This window comes from Aotus nancymaae, unplaced genomic scaffold (assembly GCF_030222135.1).
Source record: "Aotus nancymaae isolate 86718 unplaced genomic scaffold, 86718_ANA_hifiasm-v0.15.2.pri h1tg000006l, whole genome shotgun sequence".
Taxonomy (NCBI): domain Eukaryota; kingdom Metazoa; phylum Chordata; class Mammalia; order Primates; family Aotidae; genus Aotus; species Aotus nancymaae.
Genome location: NW_026988417.1, coordinates 59,567,837 through 59,588,939, shown reverse-complemented (window position 1 = coordinate 59,588,939; position 21,103 = coordinate 59,567,837). Strand labels below are relative to the sequence as shown.

The window sequence follows — 21,103 nt, the reverse complement described above, 5'->3', positions numbered from 1 at the left end:
AATTAATTCCTATACACAAATGAAAAAATAGGGTACAGTGATTTAATACAACACCAGTAATGAGCATATTAAGTCTGAATTTCATTCATAGATGCTGTTAATCTGATTTCATTAAAGTCACTTGCAATCTAAGCCCTATGTTTCTTAAAAGGAATTTGGTTGAAACATTATGTTTTGATGTAAACAAAGAAAAAATATTTTCTAGTTATAAGTTATTTTAACATATTTCTATACAATTAAATGTTAATATCATTGTATTTCCTATATATTACAATATTCATTTTTACCAAATAAAAAGAATATAAACTTATTATTGACATTATTTTTATACACTCTTGAGAATATGAGCTAATAGGGAAGATGTGCCAATGATGTGTCTGTATGATGAAACTATTTAGAGTAGGAAAAAAAAATATGTAATCAATCAATTTTATTCTCTAAAGTTGTCCTTATTACAGCTTTCAAATGTAACACTGATACATCAATTTTTGCTTCCAGACTGTAAGTAAGATGGACCAGTTAGCAACTTTGCTTTTTGATCATAAATGTGTAGCTAATTTAAAAACAAATGTGAAATATTTAAAATTAAAATTTATTTTGATTCTTATGTTTTGATGGTTGTTTCTATCTTATATTTGTAATGGAAATTTTGCTGCTGGGTTTTTTTGCATATATGTGTGTTTGTCAGAAATATTGGCCTGTAATCTTTTCTTCTTGTAGTGTCTTTGTCTGCTGGCTTTAGTGTCAGTGTAATGCTAGCCTCATAAAATAAATTTGAAAGTGTTCTCTCCAATTCAATTTTTGGAAGTGTTTAAGAAAGATCCCTTTTTTCCCCCCCATCTTCTTTAAAAGTTCAGTACAATTCAGTGAGCCCATTAGGTTTTTGGCTTTCTTTGATGAGAAACTTTTTTATTACTGACTCAATCTCCTTATTTATTGTTTGGTTGAAAATTTCAATTTCTTCATAATTCAGTCTTAGTAGGTTTTGTGTAGCAGATTGTATGTGTCTAAGGCTTTATCTGTTTCTTCCAGGTTATCCAATTTATCAGCATATAATTGTTCATAGTAGTCTTTTATGATCATATGTATTTTTGTGGTATCAAAGCAATGTCTCCTATTTTATTTCAAATTTTATTTATCTGTACCTTCTCTTTTTTTCTTAATTAGTCTAGCTAAACTTCTGTCAATTTTTTTAATTTCCAGAAAACTGAATGTTAGTTTTGTTGATCTTTTTATATCACTCTGCTTTGATCCTTATTTTCTTACTTGACTTTTGACTTAGTTTTTTCTTTTCCTTGTTACTTGAGGTAATATTAGGTTATTTGGAATTGTTCTTACTTTTTGATGCATGTTTCTTTTGCTATAAAGCACCTCTTAGAATTGCTTTTTCTGTATCTCTTTAGTTTTAGTGTGTTTTTTTCCTTTTTTGTTGTTTCAAGTTTTTTTTTTTTTTTTAATTTTGACTTTATGTTTATTTTTTGACTCTTTGGTTGTTTAGGAACATGCTGTTTAATTTGTGAATATTCCAAAAATATTTCTATTATTGATTTGTAGTTAAGTACAATTATGGTTAAGTCAGATACTTGATATACTCTTCTCAAATTTGTTAAGACTTATTTGGTGGTATGACATATGATCTATCCTGGAAAAGGTTTCTTGTGCACTTGAGAAGAATGTGTACCTTACAATTATTGGACGGAATTTTCTTTATATTTCTGTTAGGTCTATTTGATCTAAAATGTAGTTCAAATGTAGTATTTCTTTACTGATTTTCTGTGTGGATGATCTGTCCATTGTTAACAATAGTGTTTTGAAGTCTCCTAGTATTACTGTATTGCCCCAATCTGTTAATATTTGCTTTATATAGTTAAGTGCTCTGATGTTGAGTACATATATATTTATAATTTTATAACTTCTGGATGAATTGATCCCTTTGCCAATATAATAACCTTTTCTATTTTTAAAGTTTTTGACTTAAAGTCTATTGTGTCTGATATAAACATAACTACCCTGAGTCTTTTGGTTTTTAGTTGTATGGAATGTTCTTTTACAAGTTTTTATATTCAATCTATGTTTGTCCTTAAAGGTGATACAAATCTTTTATAGCCAGCATGTAGATTGGTCTTTTGTTTTAATGTCCATTCTTCTACTCTGTATCTTTCCATTGGAAAATTTAATCCATTTACATTCAAGGTAATCACTAACAGGCAAGGACTTACTACGGTCATTTTGTTCATTTTTTTCAGTTGTTTTGTAGATTCTTTATTCCTTTCTTCCTCTCGTCCTATCTTCCTTTGTAATTAGGTGCTTTACTGTAATGGTATGCTTTGATTCCTTACTTTTTATATTTTATTCCTCTCTTATATATGTTTGCCTTGTGGTCACTATAAGAATTATATTAAACATCTTATACTTACAACAAGTTAGCTAAGCTGATAATATAAATTAATTTTGATTACATTTTAAAAACTGTACATTTTTACTCCATTCCCCCACGTTTTGTGATTTTATGTCACAAATTACATTTTAAATTCTGTATCTCTTAATGTATCATCGCAGTTGTTAGTTTTAATTATTTTATCTCTCAATCCTCATACTTCAGAGAGAAATGGTTTATGCACCACCATGAGAGTTAGAATATTTTGAATTTGACTGTGTACTCATGTTTACCGGTAAGATTTTGCTTTTATATATTTTAATTTTACTAATTACCATGATTTTGTTTGAGCTGAAGTAACTAAATAACCCCCTTTAGTTTTTCATTTCTTTCTTTTCTCCCCCTTTTTTTAAATTGAGATGGAGTCTTGCTCTGTTGCCCAGGTTGGAGTGAAATGGTGCAATCTTGGCTCACTGCAAACTCTGCCTCCCAGCTTGAAGCCATTTTCATGCCTCCGCCTCCTTAGTAGCTGGAATTACAGGCGTGTGCCACCATACGGGTTTAGGTAATTTGGCCAGGCTGGTCTCAAACTCCTAACCTCAAGTCATCTACCTGCCTTGACCTCCCAAAGGGCTAGGATTACAGGCATGAGCCACCATGCCAGACTCTTTCGTGTGTCTTAAGAGACATGTCTGTTGGTGATAAATTCCCTCAGCTTTTGTTTGTTTGAGGACATCTTTTTGTCTCCTTATTTCTGAAGAATAGTTTTCCTGGATAAAATATTCTTAATTAGCAGTTAAGTGTAGCACCTTGAATAGGTGCATTTCTCCTGGCATGTAAAATTTCTTCTGAGAAATCTGCTGTTAGCATTATTAGAACTCTTTTATATGTGATTTGCATCTTTTCTCTTGCTGCTTTCAGGATTCTTTGTCTTTGGTTTTTGACAGTTTGATCGTAATATGCCTTAGTGTACTCTTTGAATTGAATCTGTTTGGAAATATTTATCAAGCTGTAACTGGATTTTTATACCTTTTCCCTGATTTGGAAAGTTTTCTGCTATTTTTTTTTTAAATAAGCTTTATGAACTTTTGTTCTTTTCTTCTTTTTGAATTCCTGTAAGTTGAATATTTGCTCTTTCAATGCTGTTCCACGAACTGCATAAGCTTCCTTTATTCCTTTTTATTTTTCTTCTTCTGACTGTATATATTTCAATAAACTATCATTTAGTTCACCAATTTTTTCTTTTGCTTTTAATGTCTTATGTTTCTACTGTTGCTTGTACCCAAAATATGCAAAGTTCCAGTAAATGGTTTTTCCCTTAAAAAAAAGTTTCTCAAAGAAAAAGTGTAAATGCTCATTGATTTCTTTCTTTTGTGGAGTGAATTTGCTGCTATAGAAATTAAGGGGTGTTTTGTGAGTTGCTCACATTTCTTAAGGAGCACTGTATTTTGTACAGTTCTCTCTCCCATAAACTGTTGGAAGTTGTCAAAGGTCTTTCAGAGATGCACTGAAGTCAGGACAAACAGTGGCAATCTGCAAGCAATCAGCCAATCTGTAGTTCCTTCCCACTGCCAATTCATCATGGCCTATAAAGCTGGGCTGATTGTGGGCTTTCTGCACCATGCAGGCTGGTCCAACCACCCCTCAGCCCTGGCCAGGGGGAGGATAATGGGCACAGGCTACAGCAGGCTCAAGATTAGTGCTGGCTGTCAGTGCAAGGACAAATAAGGGCAAACCTGGTTTAACTGGGATGGCTCAGCTGCTCCCCATGCTGTCCAGGTGACTCTCCAGGCCTTTCTTCCCTTTTTCTGGGTCACATCCTTTTTAAGAAGTGAATGAGTTGAACTGGCACTTGGACTCTTTATGATTGGGTGTAGAGTTGTTGGCAGTGGAAGGAACGTAAATTCAAAGTTCCTTCTGGTTGGTGCTGGGAGTTGATGGGACAGAGGAGAAATAGTTTTTTGTGGCAACAATCTTCTGGTCAGTGTCGTGGAAGACCCTCTCCATGTTTAGCCAGTATTTAGCACACATTTCATAGTACATGTACCACTTTAGGTCATTAGAGGGCTTCCTTGCCCTGATGCTATCAATGACCTTCAGGTTAGTGGAACTTATGGGATCATGGGTTCCCACCAAAACTTGAAGAATCTCACTTGTGTTCTGATAGTTGGCCATTTGACTGTAGTAGTGGTAAACAATCTGAAAACTTACTTCATCCTTTAAGCTGAAGACAATTATAACAGCATTCACCTGCATGGCAAATTACACCTTCTGGGGACCCCTCTTCATCTCTAATGAACAGCATATAGCCCTATAAGTCACCAACAATATCTTTCTTAAAACTGCCACCTTCAGGAGACTCTGTCAGGACTTATGTGCCCATCAGGGACCAGTGTGATAGAAAGTACCAGTTTAGGCTTTTGGGGAGAGAGATCCAAGATGGCTGATCACTAGCAGCTCGGGCTCGTAATTCCCAGTGAAAGTGCAGAGAATGAGAGGACGCCATACTTTCAGATGAATATTTGTTGCTCACGGACTAGGAGATTCCCAGCAGAGGAGCCCCATGGGTCGCCAGGGCGACTCTTGTGGCCGGCGTGGCGATTTTGCTGGCGCCTTAGCGCACCAGTTCTTGGTGCAGAGTCCAGAGATTCCTGGGCAGAAAAGCACCATCAATCTTAACACCACTATTTTGGCCGATGCAGTGGATTGCTCAGATTTCGGGGCTGGGAATCAACAAGTTGGACGTCCACTCAGAGACCTAGTTAGAAAGTCGGTAATTACAGAGACGACAGATGGATAAATATATAATGAAGGGAAGAAACCAGCATAAAAAGGCAGATAATACTCAAAATCAGAATGCCTCTCCCTCTACAGGGGATCGCAATTCCTCATCAGTAACGGAACAAGGCTTAATAGATTATGAGTGTGTTCCAATAACAGAAGCAGGTTTCAAAACGTGGGTGATAAGAAACTTCTGTGAATTAAAAGAACTTGTTCTAACCCAATGCAAAGAAACTAAGAACCTTGAAAAAAGGTTTGGTGAAATGTTAACGAGAATGGACAATTTAGAGAGGAATATAAGTGAATTGATGGAGCTGAAAAACACAGCACGAGAACTTCGCGAAGCATGCACAAGTTTAAACAGTCGAATTGATCAGGCAGAAGAAAGGATATCAGAAGTCAAGGACCAGCTCAGTGAAATGAAACGAGAAGACAAGAATGGAGAAAAAAGGATGAAAAGGAATGAGCAAAGTCTCCAGGAAGTATGGGACTATGTGAAAAGACCTAATTTACATTTGATAGGTGTACCTGAATGTGACGAAGAGAATGAATCCAAGTTGGAAAATACTCTTCAGGATATCATTCAGGAAAACTTTCCTAACCTGGCAAGGCAGGGTAATATTCAACTCCAGGTAATACAGAGAACACCACAAAGATACTCTTCAGGAAGACCAACCCCAAGGCACATAATTGCCAGATTTATTAGGGTTGAAGTGAAGGAAAAGATACTAAGGGCAGCCAGAGAGAAAGGTCAGGTTACCCATAAAGGGAAACCTATCACTTACAGCAGATCTCTCAGCAGAAACCCTACAAGTCAGAAAAGAGTGGGGATCAATATTTAACATCCTTAAAGAAAAGAACTTTCAACCCAGAATCTCCTATCCAGCCAAACTAAGCTTCATAATTGAAGGAAAAATTAAATCTTTTGCAAACAAACAAGTACTTAGAGACTTCACCACCACCAGGCCTGCTTTACAAGAGCTTCTGAAAGAAGCACTATACATATAAAGGAACAACCAATATCAGCCTTTCCAAAAATATATCAAAAAGCAAAGAGTATTAACAAATGAAAAATTTACACTAACTAATGGGCAAAACAGCCAGCTAGCATCAAATGCCAGTATTAAACCTATATATATATTCTAATTGGATAAAAAGCCAAAACCCATCAGTATGCTGCATCCAGACCCATCTCGCATGCAACGATACACAAAGACTCAAAACAAAGAGAAGGAGGAAGGTTTATCAACCAATCAGAGAGTAAAAATAAACAAATAAACAAAAAGCAGGAGATGCAATTCTCGCCTCTGATAAAGAGGCAAAGAAGGACATTATATAATGGCAAAAGGATCAATGTAACAAGAAGAGCTAACGATTTTATAGATCAATGAGACAGAAAATTAACAAGGACATTCAGGACTTGCACTCAGACCCGGAACAAGTAAACTTAATAAACATTTACAGAACTCTCCACTTCAAATACATAAAACATACATTACCACCTCACACCTATTCCAAAAGTGACTACATAATTGGAAGTAAATCACTCCTCAGTAATCGCATAGCATTTCATAGGTTTAAATGAAATATTGGTTGGCTGCTTGTTTGTTATTTTCTTCCCTTATTCCTTCCTGTCTACATCAAGTATAATTATTGGTATAAAAGAGGTTTTCAATACCCATTACTAAACTGCATTCTAGCCTGGGCAAGAAAGCAATACTCCCATTCTCTCTCTCTCTTTCTCTTCCTTTTTCTTCCTCTTCTTCTTTTTTTTTTCTTTCTTTCTTTCAAATAAATAAATAAATAAATAAATAATAAGAAAGTACCAGTTTATATTATTTAACAAACTGGAAGCAGGTTTCTGCTATTAACACTTGATTTTACATTTTCTCTTCATTCTATTTTTTAATTTCCAGGAATTCTGTTTGTTCAAGAAATTGTGGAAATATATATATAGTCTCTCTGTTAATTTCTAATTTTAGATCTTTTTTGTTTTTGTAATTTTGCTGAAGCATTTTTTTTTTAAAGTTTGCTGAGCTTCTTAAAACAATTATTTAAACATTTGTCAGGCAGTTTATATAGTGCCATTTTTTTGATGTTAGATACTGGAAAATTATTGTGTTATTTTGGTGGTGTTATGTTTCTTTGTGTGTTTTTTTCCATGGATTTTTTTTTTTTTTTTTTGCCTTATTTTGATGTCTGGCATTTTACAGTTGAGTTTTTCCAAGGAAACACCTTCCCCTTTGGGGTAAATGTGTACAGGGCACTTGGTAGATGTGTTATAGGGCTTCTGGCACCTTTGTAGACACATGTGTAGTCTTTGTGTAGCTCTGTCAGTTGAAGTTGGTATTGATGAAGATTGCAGGGATCTTCATGCACCATTGCTGTGGATGTCTTCAGTAGCAGCAAGGGTTGTTGGGGTCTTTAGTGTCAATGGCTTCTAACATCCTCTTAATCAATTTTTCTTCCATTGGGAAAGTTGTGGCTGATGTGACCCCTCTTGGCACTGGATCTGTCTTATGGATTTACTCCTGGTGACAGTGGCAATTGATGTCTGATGAGTCATGTCCATTGAGTAGCCACACACCTGAGGCCTAAAGTATAGACCTGCATGGAATACTGTAACTCTGGAGATCCATGTCTGTATTGGCACTGTCTAGGACATAAGCATCCCTCCTACTGTACTGGTAGCAGTATACAAAACATGGATATTTGTGAAGTAATGAGGGAGCCCAAAGCCAGGAACTGAGGCATGAGCAGTTTTAGAAAGGCTCTGCTATCCAGGCAGTGACTAGCTTTCAGTAGCGGCTGAGCTGGTGCCTGTAGTTTGGCACATGCAGCAAGAATGTGTCTCAAGAACACAGTGCAAACTAGCTTGCTATGACAATGGCTCTAGCGTCTGAGATGTGGGTTGGCTCACACAGCCACAGAGCCTGGGTAAGGAGTATGGGCACTCTCACTGTAGCCATGGCTCCAAGGTTGGGGAACTTAAGGGGTTTGGGAGAGGTTGTGGTTTATTTCTCAAAGCAGCTCAATTTTGGCCACTCCTTCAGTAGGGGAGGACTTATGCAGCCATATCTCCATCTCTGGGGTTTTCTGGTAGAAATGGCTGTTGGTTACCTTCATGGCAAAAGATGCCAGTGTCCTTTTTGGAGCAGGCCACTGAGGACCACAGTCATTCCTGCTGCACAGATTTTTGCCTTTCTTCTTTGCTCCTAGCTGTCTCCTGGTGTCTCAGGTATGTGACTCTCACCAGCAATCCTTTCTATGTGGATATTCTCCATTTTTTTCCTTCTACTGTGTTGCCGCAGATTTTTAATGGATCCTTGAAAACTCTATGGGCTATTTTGATATTTGGATAGCCGTCTATATTTGTTCTTATGTGGTGGGGTTGAGGCCTGGTACTTTGCCATCATGGTGACAACATTCTTCTGCTTGACATTTTCTAATGAATATTGTCTTATATGTATATATGCATGTGTCTCTCTACGCATGCACAAGTATTTAATTCAATTCTTACTTTACCCTTACTTTAAAACTTCTATATTAATATAATTTTCAGATTTATTTCATAATTATTCAAATTATATTATAGAATTCAATAAAAGATATAGTATTCTATAGTACTATTTTGATATAATTATATGGAAAATATGTATTTACTAGGTAAACTTTAAGTTATTTACATTCATTATTTCATTTAGTCAAAAAATTTAATTCGTAATGTAAAATTTCAAAGAAAAGAAGCCTGAGGTTCAGTGAGTTTTTCTTTTTTCTTCACATCTAAGCAGTTAATACTGGAGATGGTATTCAAATATAGGCCATTTTACGTGAATAAATACTTTTACTAAATGAAAAGCTTCTTTTTCTCATTATACATTAAAATAATTGAGAATGCAATGGTAGGAGAATGTTAAGTTGTTTGAAAATATCTAGCACTGAAAAAGTTTTACTTGAATTTTTTCTTGATTTCTACATCCTTTTACTATGAGAGATTTCACACCACACACACACACACACACACACACACACACACAACTTTTGATATGCAAATTAGATTTAGACCATCCTCCTACTCCTTAAAGATTTACCATGCAAATAAGCATATTGAAGGACTATTAGGAGACAATTCTCCATGGACTACAATATTTCTGAATGTCTTCAGAGTGGAGGCACAAGATGTCCTTTAATCTGGACTATCTTTTCAAAGACGTTATTACAGTGAACAGCTTGGGAAATAGATAATACTATTTTCCTCTGGAGAAAATGTAAGGCATGCTTGCTATTCAGCATAATGCTTCTTCAACAAAGAAAAACCATGCTTATTGTCCATTGTAACAAATTTGGGTTTCCTAAACTTAGGGCTCTTCGATTGTAATGCAACCTGCTGCATGTGCTGGCTGCCTCTGGGTCCATTCACACTGCTACTGTGAAATGTAAGAGCAAAGAAAACTATCAAAAATATGCTGTTGCTCATGCTATGTGGTAGGCCAGGAATAATAAAATAATTTGTCTCTGACCCAGGACTTTTTTTTGGTATGTTAATTGAAGAGTTTTATTTATTTATTTATTTATTTAATACTTTAAGTTTTGGGGTACATGTGCAGATCGTGCAGGTTCATTACATAGATATACACGTGCCATGGTGGTGCTTTGCTGCATCCATCACCCAGTCATCTACATTAGGTGTTTCTCCTAATGCTATACCTCCCCAATACCACCACTCCCTGCTATTCCTTCCCTAGACCCCACCTCCTAGGCCCCAGTATGTGATGTTCCCCTCCCTGTGTCCGTGTGTTCTCATTGTTCAACCCCCACTTATGAGAGAGAACATGCAGTGTTTAATTAGATCCTATTTTTCAATTTTGGCTTTTGTTGCCATTGCATTCAGGTTTTAGTCATGAAGTCTTTGCCCATGCCTATGTCCTGAATGGTATCACCTAGGTTTTCTTCTGGAGTTTTTATGGTGTTAGGCCTCAAGGCTATATCTTTAATCCATCGAGAGTTAATTCTGTATGAGGTGTAAGGAATGGATGCAGTTTCAGCTTTCTGCATATGGCTAACCAGTTTTCCCAACACCATTTATTAAATAGCGAATCCTTTTCCCATTGCTTGTTTTTGCCAGGTTTATCAAAGATCAGATAGTTGTAGCTGTTCTAGCCTCTTTCTGAGGCCTCTGTTCTGTTCCTTTGGTCTATATCTCTGTTTTGGTACAAGTATCATGCTGTTTTGATTATAGCCTTGTAATATAGTTTGAAGTCAGGTAGCATGATGCCTCCAGCTTTTTTTTTTCTTTTTTTGGCTTAGGATTGTCTTGAAATGGCTTGTGGGCTCTTTTTTGATTCCATATGAAGTTTAAGGTGGTTTTTCCAACTCTGAGAAGAAAGTCATTGGTAGCTTGATGGGGACAGCATTGAATCTATAAATTATTTGGGCAGTATGGCCATTTTCACAATATTGATTCTTCCTAACCAGGAGCATGGGATGTTTTTCTATCTGTTTGTGTCCTCTCTTATTTCCTTGAACAGTGGTTTGTAGTTCTCTTTGAGGAGGTCCTTCACATCCCTTGTTAGTTGTATTCCTAGGTATTTTATTCTCTTTGTAGCAATTGTGAATGGGAGTTCACTCATGATTTGGTTCTCTGTTTGTCTATTATTGTTGTATATGAATGCTTATGACTTTTGCACATTGATTTTGTACCCTGAGACTTTGCTGTAGTTGCTTATCAGCTTAAGGAGATTTTGGGCTGAGACAATGGGATTTTCTAAATATACAACTATGTCATTTGCAAACAGGGACAATTTGACATCCTCTCCTCCTATTCAAATACGCTTTATTTCTTTCTCTTGCCTGATGGCCCTAGCCAGAACATTCAATACTGTGTTGAATAGGAGTGGTGAGAGAGGGCATCCTTGCCTTATGCCAGTTTTCAAAGGGAATCCTTCTGTTTTTTGCCCATTTGGTATGATATTGGCTGTGAGCGTGTCATAAATAGCTCTTATTATTTTGAGATATGATCCATCAATGCCTAGTTTATTGAGAGTTTATAGCATAAATGTTGAATTTTGTCAAAGGCCTTCTCTGCATCTATTGAGATAATCATGTGGCTTTTGTCTTTGGTTCTATTTATGTGATGGATTATGTTAATAGATTTGCAGATGTTGAACCAGCCTTGCATCCCTGGGATGAAGCCAACTTGATTGTGATGGATTAGCTTTTTGATGTGCTGTTGGATTCATTTAGCCAGTATTTTATTGAAGATTTTTGCATCAATGTCCATCATGGATATTGACCTGAAATGTTATCTTTTAGTTGTGTCTCTGCCAGGTTTTGGTATCAGGATGATGTTGTTCTCATAAAACGAGTTAGGGAGGATTCCCATTTTTTGTATTGTTTGAAATAGTTTCAGAAGGAATGGTACCAGCTTCTCTTTGTACCTCTGGTAGAATTTGGCTGTGAACTCTTCTAGTCCTAGACTTGTTTTGGTTTGTAGGTTATTAATTGCTGCCTCAACTGCAGACCTTGTTATTGGTCTATTCAGGAATTCAACTTCTTCCTGGGAGGGTGTAAATATCCAGGAATTTATCCATTTCTTTTAGATTTACTGGTTTATATGCATAGAGGTGTTTGTAGTAATCTCTGATGGTAGTTTGTACTTCTGTGGGATTGATGGTGATATCCCCTTTATAATTTTTTATTGCATCTATTTAAAAATTCTCTCTTTTCTCTTTTATTAGTCTCATAAGCAGTCTATCTATTTTGTTGATCTTTTCAAAAAACCAGCTCCTGGATTTATTGATTTTTTTGAAGGGTTTTCTTGTGTCTCTATCTCCTTCAGTTGCTCTGATCTCAGTTATTTCTTGGCTTCTGCCAGCTTTGGAATTTGTTTGATCTTGCTTCTCTAGTTCTTTTAATTGTGATGTTAGGGTGTTGATTTTAGATATTTCCTTGCTTCTCATGTCAGCATTTAGTGCTATAAATTTCCCTCTACACACTGCTTTAAATGTATCCCAGAGATTCTGGTACTTTGTGTCTTCCTTCTCATTGGTTTCAAAGAACATCTTTATTTCTCCCTTCATTTCATTATTTATTCAGTAGTCACTTAGGAGCAGGTTGCTTAGTTTCCATGTGGTTGTGCGGTTTTGAGTAAGTTTCTTAATCCTGAGTTCCAGTTTGATTGCACTGTGGTCTGAGAGACTGTTATGATTTCCATTCTTTTGCATTTGCTGAAGAATGTTTTACTTCCAATTACGTGGTCAGTTTTAGAATAAATGCGATGTGGTGCTGAGAAGAATGTATATTCTATGGTTTTGGGGTGGAGAGTTCTGAAGATGTCTATTCAGTCCACTTGGTCCAGATTTGAGTTCAAGTACTGGATATCCTTTATCCTTGTTAATTTTTTGTCTCTTTGATCTGTCCAGTATTGACAGTGGGGTGTTAAAGTCTCCCACTATTATTGTTTGGGAGTATAAGTCTCTTTGAAAGTCATTAAGAACTTGCTTTATGTATCTGCGTGCTCCTGTTTTGGGTGCATAGATATTTAGGACAGTTAGCTCCTCTTGTTGCATTAATCCCTTTACCATTATGTAATACCCTTTTGTCTCTTTTGATCTTTGTTGGTTTAAAGTCTGTTTTATCAGAGACTAGGTTTGCAGCCCTGCTTTTTTTTTTTTTTTCCTCTTCATTTGCTTGGTAAACCTTCTTCTATCCCTTTATTTTGAGCCTGTGCATGTCTTTATATGAGATTGGTTTCCTGAATACAGCACATCGATGAGTCTTGACTTTTTATCCAATTTATCAGTCTGTGCCTTTTGATTGGGGCATTTAGTACATTTACATTTAAGGTTAATATTGTTATGTGTGAATTTGATCCTGCCATTTTGATGCTAGCTGGCTGTTTTGCCCATTAGTTGATGCAGTTTCTTCATAGTGTCAACTGTTTTTATAGTTTGGTATGTTTCTGCAGTGACTGATAATGGTTGCTCCTTTCCATGTTTAGTGCTTCCTTTAGGAGCTCTTGTAGGGCAGGCCTGGTGGTGATGAAATCTCCCAGCAGTTGCTTTTCAGTAGAGGATTTTATTTCTCCTTCACTTATGAAGCTTAGTTTGGCTAGATATGAAATTCTGGGTTGAAAATTCCTTGTGGGGTTGGGATCCGCTGAGCCAGCTCATTTGGTTCCCTGGCTTCAGTCCCTTTTTTCAGGGGAATGGCAGTTTTGTCTTGCTGCCGTTCCAGGTACCACTTGCCTAAAATGGGGGGCCAGTTTTGTTTTGGAAACCCCACATGCTGGGGTCATAGATGCCAGAGGGAATCTCCTGGTCTGCGGGATGTGTAGATCGTGGGGAAAGTGCAGTATCTGAGCTGGAGTGTTGGAGTGTCGGAGAAAGTCCCTAATGACTTCCCATGGCTGGGAGCGAGAGTCTCTGGCCCATTGCACCTCCTGGTTGAGATGGTGCCCCAGTCTGCCTTGGGTTGCCCACCTTGGGCTGTTCCCACTGTCTAACCAGTCCCAATGAGATGAACCTAGTACCTCAGTTGAAAATGTGGAGATCACTCGTCTTCTCTCGCTGGCTCACTGGGAACTGCAGACCTGAGCTGTTGCTATTCCACCATCTTGGTAAGTCCCCAACCCAGGACTTTTATGACTTTTGTCAGCATCTATGAAACTGTGGCAAGTTAACTTGTTAGTTGCAAGTGGGATAAAATCCCAGATCTTCACATTTTTTGAAAATATTCTAAGTTCTTCAGTTAGTAGTGACTTACATTATATAAATAAGCATTTATAAATGTCTTCATTCATGAAACATTTTTCAACATGTAAGTTTATTAGTATACCATAAACAAATTGTATAATAAATGAACAGGATAGTAGTATGTTTTTGACTGATGGATCTTCCAAAATATAATTTGATATGATAAAGTTCTTAGGTAAATATACAAAATTTCTGTGGTTTTTGCTAAATTCAGATTTTCCATGATCACATGGCATAGAATATATACCAGTAAATATCTCAACCATAGTTGATAGTGTCAGTTCAGCTAACCATTTACCATAGGGAATGCATTATTTTTTTCTTTCCTGATAACTGGCAGAACAAAGCAGTGTTGCCATGGAAATATAGGCTGTGATATATATTTATAGAAAGGAAGGTGAAACAAGTAACAGAAACATGTAATCATTTTATAAAATGACTCAAATAAAAATTTTACCTAAAGATATTTAGTGTGCTAAATTCAGGTTTGTGATTTTCATGGTTAAGGAATACATTTCATTGGAAAACATAAGTAATTTTATTTATGAGCTAGTACTTACTAGCTATTATGATTTTTATATGAGAGTCTATTTTATTTATAAATGCCAATAATATTTTGAATTTATAAACTACACACACAGTGAAAATACATAAGCAAAAATCAATAATAAAGTGTTTTGCTACCAACCTCTGTTCATTACATTTTCTTAATTACTGCTATGAAACTGTTCCTATCACATGAGGTAAACACTTTTGTCAGGTGAAATAAAACACAGTGAAAGAAGTTGGCAGAAATTCTTTTGAAATTAGGGGCTTCTCTAAAAATGCGACAGTTTCCTTGGTGGTGAAGCCATGACAGCTATGTGAAAAGATATAATCATTTTGGTTTTGAAATTGCCTGTCACTCAATACTCTGGTCCCTTATTAGCAAAACTTTGATTCTTCTTTTATTTTTAATGCCCCAAAGTATATAGTACCATTTAATAATATTTTAAATTTCCAAATTAAAAACATAAATTGGCAGTTTTCTTACTTTTATCAGTTTATTATAAAGCATATTTCAAAGGATCCAGTTAACAGCCAGATGGAAGAGATGCATAGATTGATGTAGGAGGGAAGAGTCATCGAGCTTCCATGTCCTTTTAAGTGTTGCTACCTTCCAGGGACCTCTGTGAGTTCAGCTATCCAGAATCTCTATAAACTTTGTCCTTTTGGGTGTTTATGGAGGCTTCAATAGTCTGGCATGATTGACTATATCATTGACCATTGACGATCAGCTTAATCTGCAGCCCCTCTCACCTCCCTGGAGGTTGAGGGGTGAAGCTGAAAGTTCCAACCTCTGATCACATGGTTGGTTCGCCTAACATATCACAGAAATACACTTTACTTTTCTGAATATTCTTAAAATGCATGATTCGCTCAAAGATTTACTTTGTACCTAACTGTCTCCAAAGGTGTCAAGAGGACTTCACAAATACCTAGGGAAAGTAAAATTATCTTAAAATAATTTTGAATAGAATTTTCCAAGTTCCGCATTATCCTCTATATATTAAAGAAACATTTTTCAAGTCTTTTATTTATTTGTTTCAAATGGTGTTGCTTCTTAGATGACTTGTAACTATAAACATAGCTCTTATTACCTCCCTTTATTTCACAAGATTCTTGGGTTCTGGAGATTCACCCAGCCCACCCAACAAACACCACCAATAAAAATGAAATGTTTCAAATTTGAACACAAGAAAATTATGAGGGTTAAAGTTAACTTCATTCTTCATTTAATGAGCTTTTATGAGTTAATTTTCTCAAAATATTCTCCTAAATATATTTGTGAATATAAATGTAATTTATGTGCAGAGTTGACAATTTATATAATCAAGAAATGTTAAAGGCACAAATAAAAATCATGAGTATTTTTATACTCATCAATACCACTCAGATAAAATAATTTTTAATATTTGGCATGAATGAACAAACAAATAACCAGAGAAATAAAGAAAATATTGTATTTTGTTTTTGTTTTAATGCTGATTTTTTTTGCATCTAGACAAAAGTGGGGAATAACTCAAAATTGATTATTTTATACAAGTTCAGACTCCTTACTTTAAAAATGTTTCAGGGGGTACATGTGCAGGTTTCTTTACTGCTCAATATCCTTTCAAATACCAAGTATTGCTAATTCTATCTTAAAATATAACTAATGTATCCATATTTTTCAGTCTACCTTTAACAACCTCAAATTTTCACCATTCTTTATTTTTTCTTGGGCTACTGTAATATTGTTTTAGTTGATTTCCCCTTTTGTATGCCAGTCTCACTATTCTCTACACTGCTTTGGGAATACGGTGAGGATGTAAAATTTGATTGCTTTACACTAATGCCCCAAACTCTGTTCTATAGTTTTGCATGTATAATTTGAATGTTTTATTATATATATATATATATATATATATATTTTTTTTTTCCCTGAATAAGAAAGTGTTTATAGTATCATGATTTATTATTTCCCAACAGAGATATCATATAAGTTTCCCTTGGCTTTTCTTATGAAAATTTGTGAAAAATTCCATTTTTAATACTCATAATTGGAGAACAGATATAGCATCCATTAAGACTCCTAGGATCTAATAGTTATATATTATATGCAGTTCTAATGAAGTGAAATAACTATGTGTACTTTTCTTCATCTAATCCTTTGAAACTCTTCATTAATGGAGTATATGAATGAAAACTATAATTACCAGCGTATCATATTACTTTTACAATCATAATTTATTTCTCTTAAAGATTAAACTTCTGGGATTTGAATCTCAAAACAATGTCTCTTTTAGTCCTCTGACCCAAGAAAAGTTGGTAGGGTTGTCTCTGTGCGTGCTCCTCTGTGTGTGATTGCTTTTTATTTTTTGTCTCTTTAGCAAGTAGTTATGAAGAGGTAGACTGAACAGTTTCTAGTTTTCTAGCTATTATAAAAAACTTAAGGCTGGGCACAGTGGCTCATGCCTGTAATTTCAGCACTTTGGGAGGCCGAGAAGGTGGATCACTTGAGGTTCAGGAGTTCAAGACCAGCCTGGCAACATGGTGAAATCCCATTTCTACTAAAAATAAAAAAATTAGTCAGGCGTGGTGGTGGGCACCTGTATTCCCAGCTACCTGGGAGGCTGAGGCAGGAAAATTACTTGAACCCAAGAGGCTAAGTTTGCAGTGAGCCAAGGTCACAGCACTGCACTCCAGCCTGGGCAACAATAGCAAAACTCTGTCTCAAAAAAATATAAATAAATAAAAGTAAATAAATTAATAACCAAACAGAAAACTAACTGAATATCATTAGCAGGTTAATAATAGAAAACAATTCTAAATGTCCAGTAAAATATGAACAAAGATTATCACACTCATCTTTACATAAAGATTTAAAGTATAGATAGCATTTTTTTCACCAAGTAGCTTGAGAACCCCTTCAAAAGTTTGATCCAATTATCTTTTTGACAGTTTTGTGAATTTAAAAATCCTTGTCAACTATCTGGTAGAAAAAAACATTATGACATATAAAAACGTTAAATGTACTTCTTTAAACAGAAACGCTACTTCTGTTATTTATACTTAAGTTATACTAATCTAAATATGTAAATATACATGTATGTAAATGTTTTCACAACATTTTTAGTTATTAAATGATATAAAAATCATACTTTAGAAGATGCCTTGAATAACATACAAGTATTGGTTTGTAGAAACTATCAAAATCTAAAATCCACCACCCTGAGTATATCAATTACATATAAGCTGTCCATTTGGAACTGTTATATAGGAGTGTGTAGTGCTATTACACCTGAAGGGCAATGGAGAGAAGCTATACATCCTTTCAAAAGTCTCGCTTTCCTCATCATAGCAGCTGTCAGATATCAACCTTGCTATCAGGCAGTTACTTGTGTTAAAATTTCAAGAACTGTCAGAGACGCTGGTCATCATGTAACCTTTTTCTATTATCCCTTAAACCAAGGTGTCACAATGTCTTCAGCATTTCTATTGCAAACACTATAGAGAGGCAACAGATATTATCTAGATTCAGTAAAATTCATGAAAATAGAATTATTTTCTGACCAAAAATCAATCATAAGGTATTTCAATGCAGTTTCTAGCCATAATGCTGACAAAAGTATCAAAACCACTAAGGTGAACTTGAAAAGAATCTAACTTCAGAAGTTCCCATCACAGAATTTTTGAGGCTGGAGTGATGGACTTTGGGAACTTACTGAATCTCCAGTATTGCTTTAGATCCATGCTGCCAATAGGAGTGTGATCTGGATTTATATTCTACAAAGAGAAGCAATAGTCACATATTTTTCTCACGTCTTGAGAGGCAGGATAGTGCTTGACTGCACATATATTTCTAAGCATTACAGGGTCTCCAATAGCTTTCATTTCAACATTGATTGAGATCGGAATCTTTTATCGACTTTGGATTATTTGAAGTTATCAAATTGTTCATTTATTGTCATTTAGGCTTAGGATAGAATGACTTATTAAGCTTTCCATCAATATCTTCTTTTGAAGAGACATTTTCACTTAGCAAAATAGGAGTGTGTGTGTGTGTGTGTGTGTGTGTGTGTGTGTGAGAGAGAGAGAGAGAGAGTGTGTGTTCTTCTGGAGTCTATAAAACTAGATAGTGAATCCATTAATGCCAAAATATTCATCTTATACATCTTGGTAAGCATTAGGCCTATATACATGTCATGCAGATGGTAGATTTTCAGTTTTTTCAGTATGTTTCTCATATTAATTTTTTATAATGATATAATCTTATATTTGATGTGAGATTCTCTCTCACACTCACTGTAGAATAGTTCCCCCTTATTCATAGAGGAGATGTTCCAAAACCCTTGTGTGTTACTGATACTATATATAATATGTTTTTTCCATAACTGTGATAAAGTTTAATTTATGAATTAGGCACAGTAAAAGATTAGCAATAACTAATAATAAAATTTAGAAAATATACTGTTATAAAAATTATTTAAATGTGGTTTATTTCTCTTTGTGTCAAAATATCTTATTGTAGTGTACTCACCTGTTTTTGCACCATGGCTGACTGCAGGTCACCAAAACTACAGAAAGCAGTATCACAGATAAGGGGAGACTGCTATATACACACACTTGCATATGTATATATGTCAGCAGCCATGAGTTTGTTTTATATGCATATATATTTACATATAGATACATATGTGTGTATATGTACAGAGAGATAAGTCATATGTTTTGATATATTCACCCTTTGTTTAATCAGTTACTACATAGCATTTATTACTAACCTCCTATATGGACAGGACACTGAAATAAGTTATAATGGTAAAAGAAAGATATATAAATTTGATTACTGAATTTAGATTATTATCATTCATAAGATTATTCATTTGACTTGTTCTTTGGATACATACGCTCATTTACTACTATTGAGAACTAGTTCTTTTTAGTTTTAGCATTTTACCATTTCACACTTTTTCTTCAAGTGAGAATGATACTGGTTTCAAACGTGTTTAGATACCAACTAAAATCTGAAATGAGCTTTTGCCCACTTTTAGAGAACACCATATTTTTTTAAAAGTATTTTTAATATAATTCCTTAATACACATGTATATTTATAATAATTTTTATTACATAGCTATTGAAATATTCTATGTGTGTGTGTGCAACTATTTGGAAAATATATCAGCTGAGCTTGGAAGAAAATAAATCTACAGAAAATAATACAACAACCAAGAGAGTGGGATAGGATGTAAAATGAAACATATGTTCTGTTTCATAAAGACTTGTATTCTCAGAAGGACTTAGTAGAAATATCTTAGAAGGACTTGGTTGAAATAAAACTGTACTTCCTGAAAAACATATGTATTTGTGACTCAACAGTTTCTCAGGGAGAAGTGTCAATTAAGGATAGAAATGGCTATATGTATATTATTTTGATATACAAGATATACAGTTAAGACTTCTAGAGAAAATACAGACTTAAGTAAGTCTTTAAGTAGGTGAAAGAAAAAAATCTAAAGAACACTTGATCAATATTTTTCATCATTGTTTTGTTTCCTGAATATATAGTAGCTTAAAATAGCACAAAATAGAGAAGACACAGACATCTGCAAATTTTGTAAAATGTAACATGCTTTGGGAGAAAGTGGTTAGTAGCAAGTGCTGGATGACTTAAATAAGAAGTTAACATAAGTGATAGATTTTAAGCAGTTTCATTAACTTCATAAACATGATGAATCAAATTAACCACATGTCCAAATATAATATTGATAAAGGAAATATAGCAACCTAGGAGCAAGCCACTTTGTAAAGCAATATGCAACTATCAATATGAATGAGGCCTCACCTACTATGCAACAAAGATTCTTTTACATTATAAAGATAAAAAATGGGAGATACAGTTAAAATTGTGTTTTGGAATGACAGGATAAAATTGTGTCTCTTAAAAATCACCAAAATAACTTTCACCAGTATAATTTTTATGGCCATTTAAAAGTGAGATGAAAATTAGGTAAAAGTTATTAATACATCAAATAAGTGATTTATATTGTTAAAGTTACAGTAAATCAGAAGCCTAGAGAGGATAAATATCACTCTTTTGTCATTCAAAGATAAAAATGATGATCTTCTGTATATGGTGAGTGCTGAATCAGAAATCAGGGAACAGAATAATTTTTTCATATCTTGTTATATTTTAGACTGCTCCCTGATATTCATGCAAGCCTTTATATATTGAAAAAAAAAAAAAAAACTCAATTTCTTTATTCAGTCAACTGAATGACAAATAGCTGAATGGAAAATCTCCCTAGACTCTAGGAGTTCCTGATAGCAACTTGATGACATAGGAGAGAAATCAGCAGAAAGATAATTGATATTTTAAAGCAAACTTCTTCAAACTATGTTTCATGAAACAATAAAATTCTATGAGATATTATTAGATGTCACAAGAAAGAGAAATATTTTATTTGGGAAAAATCACATTCTATGGTTCTCATCTTGAAGATTCCAACAGTATATTAGCATTTTAAAGATTGAACTATTCTACAATACAGTAACTCATTTACTTTATTTGACTTAGCATTTTCCTGACTTATTTTCCATAGTTTTTTACAAAATTAAACCACCATGACAAGTCCTTTGGGGAAGGCTACCTAAGACTTGGAGAAGTGA

The 21,103-nt window shown here is 34.8% G+C and overlaps 1 pseudogene; it reads right to left on the bottom strand.

Annotated features, from left to right (window-relative positions):
- Positions 1 to 3,963: 3,963 nt before the first annotated feature.
- On the bottom strand, positions 3,964 to 18,988 carry LOC110567270 (arf-GAP with GTPase, ANK repeat and PH domain-containing protein 1-like; annotated as a pseudogene).
- Between the last annotated feature and the right edge of the window lie 2,115 nt (positions 18,989 to 21,103).